This window comes from Phyllostomus discolor, chromosome 4, assembly GCF_004126475.2.
Source record: "Phyllostomus discolor isolate MPI-MPIP mPhyDis1 chromosome 4, mPhyDis1.pri.v3, whole genome shotgun sequence".
Lineage (NCBI taxonomy): Eukaryota > Metazoa > Chordata > Mammalia > Chiroptera > Phyllostomidae > Phyllostomus > Phyllostomus discolor.
The window spans coordinates 58838181-58849638 of NC_040906.2; the positions used below are offsets into that span (position 1 = coordinate 58838181).

The 11458-nt window shown below is 34.7% G+C and overlaps 1 pseudogene; it reads right to left on the reverse strand.

Annotated features, from left to right (window-relative positions):
- Positions 1 to 1695: 1695 nt before the first annotated feature.
- Positions 1696 to 5743, reverse strand: LOC114494845 (annotated as a pseudogene).
- Positions 5744 to 11458: the final 5715 nt, after the last annotated feature.

Genomic DNA, 11458 nt, shown 5'->3' on the forward strand with positions numbered 1-11458 from the left:
ACCAGTTTTATTTGTGTTTCTTACACAGCTAAAGTATAAATGAACATAGTCACCCTTATTCTTAAATTAACAAAAATTAATGAATTGAAAACATACATAATGTAAAGAGAATGTGGCAACTTATGGTGGACATTATGTTAAATACAGTTTTTATAAGGGATCAAACTTTTCTAAAGGGTTGACTAATTTAATGACAAAATTTCTCAGTAGATCCTATAACTCTCCTTTATCACAAGTGGTCTGAGATTTCATCCCCTTTGTAGAAAGGCTAACACAGAAACATCTCTAAATATTTATGTTGTTTTTAAATAAAATATACATAGTTCTCAGAGGACACTACTCCAGGTGAGGGGATTTTAGAAAGAGTTGACCTCGAGCACACTTACAATTTAATTTTATCTTAAATTAAATAGGGTATTTAAAAATTGTCGAGTTTTAGCCTAACATGTCCATCTAGGTGACTTATGGTTTGCGACATTTGGAAAATACAAACCACAGAATAACTGTCTTGATAACTCCTAAAATAAATGACATGGTAAAAAATAAAAAATCATAAGAAGGTGACAAATAACACTATGATACCCTTAGGTAAGTATCAGAAGGCATTCTTTTTTTTTTTTTTAGATTTTATTTATTTACTTTTAGAGAGGGAAGGGAGGGAGGGGGGAAGGGGGGAGGGAGAGAGAGAGAGAGAGAGAGAGAGAGAGAGAGAAACACCAATGTGCGGTTGCTGGGTGTTATGGCCTGCAACCCAGGAATGTACCCTGGCTGGAGATCGAACCTGGGACACTTTGGTTCCCAGCCCACGCTCAATCCACTGAGCTACGCCAGCCAGGGCAGAAGGCATTCTTTTAAACCTCTTTTAAACATTTCATCAAAATTCATAGTTAAATAACATAGCTATTCCAATTTTGTTTTGATTTATGCATACATGGTATAGTACTTTTTGCTCTTCTGTTTTCACCTATCTTTGTCTGTATAGTTAAAGTAGATTTCCTGTAGACAATATATAATTGAGTCTTACACTTCTCTGCTTTTCAATTAGAGCACTTAGGCCATATACATTTGATGTAACTATGGATATACTCACATTTAACTCTGTAATATTGCTGTTTTCTGTTTTGTTATGTGTTCTTTTATTCTCATAGTAGGTAAAACATTGTATTTGCTTATTTAAATTCTCTAAAATTTCAAACAATAATGCTTTTCTTAATTGTACATTTTGGCAGGGAATAGAGATTACAATTAAAAAAAAATCAAGTCCTGATTTTCTGTAGAAGCTTTTATTTTTCTCTAAAAAGAAAATTCATTACCCTACAGACATTAACTTATGAGATTCTTTTTCTGATGTGCTCAAACTCATGTAATTCCCCTTGTTTAAGAAAAGAATCATAATGAGCAGAAGAATGCATCAACTTAAATACTCAAGGTCATCTTGAATCCTGGTTTCTGTGATAAAAAAAAGAATTTTGCTAGCAAATTGTTCAACTAAAATCCAGGCAAATTGCTCTAAATCTTTATCTTCTGATTCTTAAAATTTTAATATATCATAACATTGCTTATTTGAGTTTAATTATAAGGTAACAAGACCTGAGATTGTTTTGTAAAAATTTGTTTTAAAAATTCCTAAATTTATTTGCCAATTTTCTATTCTACTTTGATTTTCCTCATTTTATCTGTCTTTTTATCTTTATGCTATTTTCCAAGGACAATCCCTAAGAATACTGTTAGACCTATTATTTGTTTGTGAATAAATTTATCCTCACAGTCCTCAGGTCTGTGACTATCTAGAGGATAAATCTAAAGAGCCAGGTGGTCTCACCTGAAGGAGGGCAGCATAGTAGGGAGTGCTCTGCTCACTGTTCACTCCCACCAGACTCAATGTCTCCAGCCTCACAACACTGAAGCCACTGAGCCACTGCTTGATGTTTCACTGAGTCACAGTGTCATGGACTTAAGACCAATGACAGCATCATCTCTTTTGTCCCAATAGGAATAGACAAAATTATATATTAGTATTCACATAATTCCATAAAAATAAAGAGGAAGACAAACAGATTATAGGAGCTCTAGACAACAGATCATTCAAATAATGCTCCCCAATTAAAGTCAACCCTAAGGTTAGCTGGGGCCAGTATTTAATTCTTTTTATTAGTGAGTAGGTGATGACAAGAAGTAGGGATGCTAATCTCAGAGGCACATTTTTCATCATAGTCCTTGTTCCATGTCATTAATAATACAATCTGCTCCATGTATCAGAACAACTCCAATCCTGAAAAAGGATAATATATACCAGTCTGAGAAATAACCTGATTCAGAGGCCAAAGCTCCAGGCACATGTCAGTCACAGCAATCAGATTCCAATGGGATTGTCCAACTGCACGTAGAACAGGTATGACTATAGAAGGTGGGACCCAAACCCAGGCCCTTCATGCCACAGTCTGAGAGGCTGCTCAGGCCCCCAGTTTCCTAGGCAGTGGGAGCGAGCCAATGGCAGCAAGCAGCCAGGCTTCCTGCATGACTGCAGGCACACGAGAACTGACACCCAGGAAACCTAGGCAGCATGGTCCCCTGCCGTGTTCTTTGTCCTCTGCCTGTCTGTCTCTCTCTCTCTCTTCATTTCTGTCCTTCTTTTGGTTACTGAATACTTTTTTATGCTTTGTATGATGGCATTCTAGCATCATTGTTATCTTATTAGCTGTATCACTGTATTAGTCAGGGTTCTTCAGAGGAACAAAACCAACAGGATATAGTAACAGATTTATTTTAAGAATTTGGCTCAGGTGATTGTGAGAACTAACTACAATAGTCCTCTTTTATCCAACAGAGGTATGTTCCAAGACCTCCGGTGGATGTCTAAAACAGCAGTTAGTACCTAATTATTATATGATTTTACCTATGCATACATAATGATGTTGACATTTAGCTATTAAGTTAGGCACAGTAAGAGATTAACAATAACTAACATAATAAAATAGAACAATTATAGCAACATTCTGCATTAAAGTATGTGCATGTGGTCTCTCCCAAAATATCTTATTGTACTCATGCTTCTTGTGATGAGGTGTTATGAGAAAATGACTTATTAAATCAAGGATGTTTACATTTTCACTTAAAGCATTTTCACTTAAACCTTATGCATTTTCCACACATAACTGAATTGGCAGCATCACTACTCTTGCACTTCAGGCCATTATTAAGTTAAATAAAGGTTACTTGAACACAAGCACCTCAATACTGGAGCAGTTGATCTGACAAGTGGACACCTACTACTTCAGTAATGGGTGGGGAGACGCTGGAGCAAAGGGTGACTCATGTGGGGCAGGGTGAGATTCACACGATTTTGTCACACTATTCAGATGGCACATGATTTAAAATGGATGAATTGTTTACCTTTGGAATTTTCCACTTAATTCAGTATTATTGGACCCCAGCTGGCCAAAGGTAACTGAAACCTTGGAAAGGGAAACAGAGGATGAGAGACTAATCTAATCAGAAGTCTGGATGCTCAGACAAAAACTGATGTAGTTTTAACTCCGAAATGCTGTAGAATAGGCCAATAAACTAACTTTCTGGTAGGATTTTTATGTTTTACCATCCTGAGGCAGAATTTTTTTTGGAAACCTCAGTGTTTTTCTTATGGCCTCCAATTGTTACAGGACTTATTCATCATCACGAGAAACTCTTGTGTTGCTATTTCATGGCCATACCCGCTTCTCTCTTGCCCTTACCCCTCTTTAACCTCTGTCAACCACAAATCTGTCTCCCCTTTCTACAACTTTGTGATTTCAAGAGTGTTATATAAATGAAATCATACAATATGAGTCTTTTGAGGATTTTTTTCCTTAGCATAATTTTCTGGGGTTTCATCCCAGGTTTCTTTACGTATCGTTAATTTGTTCCTTTTTATTGTCGAATAGTATTCCATGGTGTGGTAATGCTGTTTCCAGTTTTGGGCTATTATGAGTAACGCTATAAACATTTATTTACATACATTTTTATTTCTATGGGATAAGTGCCTAGGCTAACAATTACTGAGTAGTATGATAATTACATATTTAGTTTTTAAAGAAAGTACCAGCCTGTTTTCCAGAATTGGTTTTACCATTATGCATTCCCAATGGCAGTGTATGAGGGATCCAAATTTCTCTCCATCTTTACCCACTTTTGGAAATTGTTTTATGTTTTATTTTTTTAGTCATTCAGATAGGTATGTACTGCTATATTATTGCTGCATTTCTCTAATAATTAATGATGTTGAATGTGTTTTAATTTGCTTATCTGCTATCTATGTATCTATTTTATTGCAATATCCATAATGTCTTGTTGCCTAGGCTCTAACTGAATTGTTGAGTATTTTATGTGGTTTAACTATTTTGTGTTTCTTTTTGATTCCTGGGTTCTGAGTCTTTGTATATTCTACAAATGAGTTCTTTGTCAGGCATTTGGTTCAGATATTTTTCTCCCACAGTGTAAATTCCCTTTGTTCTCTTAATAGACTCACAGATTTTGATTCTGATGAACTCCAATTTATCAATTTATCCTATTATCAATGTGAATTTACTGTCAAGTCTAAGAACTCTTTGCCTAGCCATCAATGAAGATAAGCTAATTAATACACTTCTACTTACATAGTAATCAGTTTTTGTAATGACAGCATCTAAAATCTATTCTCTTAGGAAATTTCCAATACTCAGTAAAATATTATTATCCACATTCATCATGTTGTGCATTAAGTCTCTGGACTCATTCATCCTATATGACTACAACTTTGTGCCCTTTTGACCAACATCCTCCCATCCCTCACCTCTCAGACTGTGATAACTACCACTTACTCTCTGTTTCTATGTATTGGACTTTTTAGGTTCCATGTATAAGTGAAATCATGTGTTTTTTTCCTATTTGTGCCCGGCTTATTTCACTAAGCATATTGGGTAATTTCTAATATCCTACCTTCCAGATTACTGATTCTTTCTTCACTTCCCCCTATTTTAGTATTTTTCTTAGTCACTCATTTTTTATTTCAGTTATTTTGTTTTTCAGGTCAATTTTTTTATTCAGTTTCTTATTTTTTATATTTCTTTGATGAGGCTTTCTATTCATTCATTTTTTCAAGTACGTCTGTAATTGCTTGGTGAAGTGTGTTAATGACGGTTTTTATAAAGTCTTTGTCAGCCCTGCTGGCATAGCTCAGTGGACTGAGCATGGGCTGCGAACCAAAGTGTTGCAGGTTCGATTCCCATTCAGGGTACATGCCTGGGTTGCAGGCCATGACCCCCAGCAACCGCACATTGATGCTTCTCTCTCTCTCTCTCTTTCTCTCTCCCTTCCCTCTCTAAAAATAAATAAATAAAATCTTAAAAAAAAACAAGTCTTTGTCAGACAGTTCTAATACTTCTGTCATTTGATCTTGGTGGCTATTAATTTTTTTTTTTTTAATTCAGCCTGAGATACTCCTCTTTCTTGGTACAAGAGGTGATTTTGGATTGAAATCTGTACATTTTTATGTTATGTTATAAGATTGGGTCTTATTTAAACTTCTAGTGTAGCTTGTTTTCTATTACACTGTTTCATCAGGTAGAGGAGGTAGAGAAATGCTGCATCATTATTTCCAGATGGAAGTAGAAATTCAGGTGCTTCACTCACCTTTATTGACAATCAGAGGAGTGGGAGCTCTATATTGCTCTTTGGTGGATACGTGAGCGTGAGCTCTTCCTGTGTGGTCTTGTGAGTCCACTGACATTGTGGTAGGATTGATCGCATTACTGCTGGGTGATAGAATTCTGACTCTCCACTAGGCCTGCTTTGACACCAGTGGTGAGGGATATCTTGATACTTCTGAGTGGGTATAAAATCCTAAGCTGTGGTCTTCATTAATATTGTGGTGGTGGGCTCATTACTAGTTAGTGGAGATGAAAATTCTAACTCCTGACTTCATCTTCTCTGACACCATCCCCAGGGCGCGGGTGGATGTGACAGTACTTCATTCTAGCCTCACAAGAGTGGAAGTCTAAGTTTGCAGCTCAGCCTTTGCAGGTGTAGATGGGGTGTGGTCATGGTTTTTCTTTCTTGTGACTTGATTATAGAAAATTGATTATTGTCTAAAATATTTCTGTCTTTTGAGGTTGTCCTTCCCTAGCTCACTGGGTACAGAGAAGAGTTTTTGTGTAAACTCCTTGTCATTTCTAGGTTGCCAGCTTTTGCAGTCCAAGTATGGGGTATGAAGCAAAAAGAAAGACCAGAGAACTCACCATCATGTAAGCTCTTGGCTTCTGAGGTCCTACTAGTCTACTTTTTCCTTACTCTCTCTTTCCCCCCTCCACACACATATGCACACATACATTTATATCTATCAACCTATCCATCAATCTGTCACCTATGTATGTATCTGAGTTTTCTAAGACTGTCATAATTAAGTACCACATACCCAGTGGCTTAAACAACAGAAATTTATTGCTTCACTGTTGTGAAGGCTAGAAGTTCATAATCAATATGTCAACAGATCTGGTTTCTTTTGTGGCCTCTCTCCTTGGCTTATAAATGGCTGCCTTTATGCTGCAAAATTTTCTTTTCTTAGAGAACAAGCCAGATTATATTAAGGCCCACCCTAATGGTCTTGCTTTAACTTAATCAGCTCTTAAAGACTGTATCTAGCCCTGGCTGGCATAGCTCAGTGGATTGAGCACAGGCTGTGAACCAGGCATCGCAGGTTAGATTCCCAGTCATGGCACATACCTAGGTTGCATGCCACAACCCCCAGCAACCACACATTGATGTTTCTCCCTCTCTCTCTCTCTCTCTCTCTCTCTCTCCCCCCTTCCGTTCCCTCCCTAAAAATAAATAAATAAAATCTTAAAAAAAAAAGACTGTATCTCCAAATCCAGTCACATTGTGAGGCACTGGGGGGTTAGGGCTTCAACACATAAAATTTGAAGGAACACAATTCATACCATAGCACACTCACTCTCAGCCTCTCTCTCTCTGTCTTTCTCTCTCCCACTTCTCTCTTTCTATGTGAATAGCAAACAAACACACATGGTGGGGCAAAAATAGGTTCATAGTTGTTCCTATGGAAAATAATGCAATAATTAATAAATAATAATACATGAATAAACAGTGTTTTAAGTACTCACAACTAAAAACCTACTTTTTTCCATATATATATAGTGTGTGTATATATATATATACACACTCTATATAGAAATAGTATATATTTATATATATACTTTCTATATATAAAAAGTATATATATATAAGTATATATATATATATATATATATATATATATATAAAGTGTATATGTGTGTGTGTGTGGACACATGGAATTTAGTTGTAGTTAGAGGGAGAATAAAAAAATAATATATGTACTGTATACATTCTCCATTTTCCCAGAAGGAAGTTCTTACTGGTTTTAATGTCATTGCTTTAAATATATCTTTACATTCTAACTGCTAAAATATCAGTCATTATTTATAGAGTTCTCTCTTTATAATATACATTTTTTTTCTTTTGGTTTCCAGCAGTTTGATTATATGTGTCTAGATGTGATCTAATTTGGGTTCCCTTACTTTGCATTTGCTGAGCTCTTTTGTAGTTTATATTTTCCACCAAATTTTGAAAAATTTCAGCTCTCATGTTCTCAAATATTTTGTCCCATTTTCTCTTTCTAGTATTTTTGGGACCCCAACTATAAATGATAGATTACTTTTTGTGTTATAGATTACTGATTCTTCTGTTTTCTTGACATTCTTTTGCTCTTTCAGGTTAGATTGTTTTAGTTGAACATTTTCTTGGTACGTTGATTCTTTCTTTTGCAATCTCCAATCATCTGTTGTTCCATCTCAGTGAATCTTTTATTTAGATACTGCGCTTCTAAATTAAAAAATACAATTTGGGTTAAGTCTTTTCCTGTAAATTCTAACTTCTGGTTTATCTCAAATATATTTTTGTTGACAATTTTTTTCTCTTAAATATAGGCCACATGTTTCTATATATCTAGTAAAGTTTATTGAATACTAGATAATGTGTAATACTTTGTAGAAATTTTGTTTCATGGGCTTCCTTGGAATGATGTTGACTGTTTTCAGACAATAACATTTTTGGCTGTTAACCTTGAACTGTGGAGGTTTTATTAGACCTCTTTATTAGAAGAGATCTGTTTGTTTGTATCTTTGTTCAATATAAATAATTCATTCCTCCTAAATCATCGTAGTCTTAGGGCATAATCTTGTGGTACTTCACTGAGAACCCAAACTCAAAATTTTATCTTCCTTCTGTGGGAAGAAACTGAGATATTCACCTAAGTACTTCAGCCTTCCACTTGATGTTTTGCACTATTATCAATAGATTCTTCTCCATACATGCACACTTTGGGGAATAGCCAAAGGTTTGAGGGTGGTTATACACAGTTTGGGGATCTATCCCTTCTCTGTCTTCTTCCTTTCCAAGGTTGTCACATTGAATTTCCAGCAACTCTGGCAGCCCAAACTCTGTACTCTGAGACCTCAAGCCACTGAGACAGAGGTTTTCTGCCTGAGTTCTAGTCACCTCATGCCATGTGAACTAGAATGTGTGCTAGTCAAAAAGTGGACACGTGGTTAAGATACAATTCCATTTAATTGTGTGTCTCTATTTATTTGATCTCCCATGTCTTCTAATATATAGTTTTAAAAATATTGTGTTTGGAGTTTATCATTGTTATCTGGGAGAGGTTTAGGTTGTACCAATAGAAAGAATTCCACCATACCAAACCAAAACTATTTTAATTTATAACTGTTTGTAAAAAAAAATGATAAATTGAAGAATAAGAACATGGAGAGAAATATAAATGATAGTGATTTACTGATTTATTAGAATGGTATATGTAAAGTGCTTTCCAGTGGGTTTTTGAGTTTTAGCAATATGGTTTTGTTTTTATTTGAATAAATGTTAGGAATATCAAGCAGTTCAAATCAATTATTAAATAAGTATATAAAAACAAAGAAACTCAAATAAATATGGAATTTGGCTTTATAGCCCCATGCTAAAATCTGATTTTTAGACTGTCTCACATCAGGTTTTCTAATTCTAATGCTACTCGGAACAATTCCAGCTACTATATCTAAGACTTCAAAGGATAAATGAATAATAATGATTATTTAAATTTTTTATCAGAGTCTGTGAAAAATAAGATTTCTCTTCTTAAGACCAATAGAATTATTTTACCAATAAAATAATACAAACCATTGAGCATTGTGTGCAGCTACATTTGCTAAGTATATAACAACAATGAGTTTAGGGGATATTCATGAGGAACTGTCAGTGTTCACAGATGTCATTGTTTGTTCTTGGTCAAAATCCTCTTTAAATGCTCCTGCAAAATATTCACATAAAGATTTAACTGTGAGAGTAGAGTAAGCGGCTGGTTCACCTTGACTGGGGAGGCTTTGTTTCAGAAAGCTGAGTTTGTTCTCTTGTGATTTTAGGGCAAATTTCTTTTGCTTTCATACATAATTACAGGAATCAAAGTCAATTCCTCCTTATAGCTATACTTATAAAATTTGTTCAAGTGAAATTAATTAAATAGAAATACAATTATTTTCAAAGAATGAAATAAAAGTCTTCTCAGTCTAAACATTCAATTTTCCAACAATGCCCACAATGTGGCCTACCTTTTCTATTATTTAAGCTTGGTTTTTTATTCTTAAGATCTCCTAGTGTTACTGTGCTTGCAAATAAAAAGAAAGTCTCCTTCTAGGCAGATTAAAAAGTAATTTTCTGGAAAAATACTTTTACACAAATAAGCACTTCTTTTAAAGATAAACATTAAGCATATGTGCACAGTTATAGTCCTTTAACCTAAACTGATACACCATTGGCTAAATCTGTGTTCAGATTTTATTTTCAGCTCAATTTCACTTACCAAGTAGACCAGAAATATTAAGCAATTCAAGTTTAAAACATATGTTGCCTATAAGAAAATAATGTTAATGAATTGATTATACATAGAAATTTGTATTTTTTCTTTTTTATTTGTATACATATTTTTATACCAAACAGTGTCCTTTATTTTTTCTCTGCAATACAGTTAAAACAGTAGCACTAACCCAAAGTAGTACTGGCTAAGAACTTTTTAGTCCTGGCCAATTTGATCAGGTAGTTGGACATTATCTCTTTATGTGGCTCCATATAGCATTTCTCTCTGTGAAAATGAGAATGAGTGCTTATTAATATTTCTTTTATACAATGTGTTTACATCTGTGTGTATTCCTCTTATCTCCTGATAATAGGCCTCTTGCTCTTCTTCTCTCCCCAATCCCCACTCTCAGTGTGTCATTTCAATTTCACAAGTATTTACTTTGCTAGTGACCTAATTCATCATACTCTTTGGATAGGTGTTCTTCATTTGCCTTCTGTTGCAGTATGAGTCTTTCAAATTCTGTTGACTGTCAAATATTTCCCCCCAGGATGTCAATTCGCCCCAGGTAGAGTATATTGGACTTCCTGGTATTCTCTTGCACCAACTGGTTTGAGAAGCAAAGAGAGGAGGAATATGTTGGGCAAAGAAAAGTATATATATCCAACTATGTGGTCTTTTGGGGAAATTGTTATGTCAGGTACTCATCTTTCCTAATATGTATAGTATTTGTTGATATATGTTGATATATAAATTTATTTACAATTTTTAGCAATTTGTAACTTGTTGAATTCTTAATGCAGAATATTGGACACAGAGGATTGTAGTTATGTTTTGTCTCTTATGTACTGCTATGTATGTGAGTGGTCTCTTTTGTATTTTGAGGTAGTTTAATGCATAGTTTACAAAAGATTTCTAAAATAATAGCTGTTGTATTAATAGAATTAAGCAACAGTAAATTCTGAGTGAATATATGTTAGTTATATTACCTATTCTTGCCATCTCTGTTCCATAATATTTGTTCAATTCTGGGTTGCATTTATATGATATAATTGAATATTTCCATACAAATGCTACATACAATAAGGTATTGTGTTAGCTGTAGCTTTCTCAAATGTATGGGGTAAAGTTTACTCAGTTCATAGCTAATGAGCATCCATAAGTGCATGTCACTTATTGTAATATAATTGCCAATTGTGGTGCTGCTTGTCAGAGCTAGAACTACATTCATCATCTTATTCAAATCTTCTACATTTTTTCAAACACTTAAGAGCCTATATGTTAAAGCCAATGTCAATAATGGTTCAATTTTTAAAAAATCATACTACTAGATGTTTGGCACTGTGTATACTTTAGATTGCAATTAGATTCCATTTCTTGATCATGGGCCGAATTGTCCCTATCAGCACTGTTTCTGCACTGTCTTATGTTGAATAGGATGTTCCCAGCCCATTTTGTATCAAGAAAACACACTCATAGATTAACAGTCAAAGGCCTAGGAGTGGCAGTCCTTTTGCCATACATTTTCTAACATTGGTGTAGACCAAAGCACTATTATTTTAC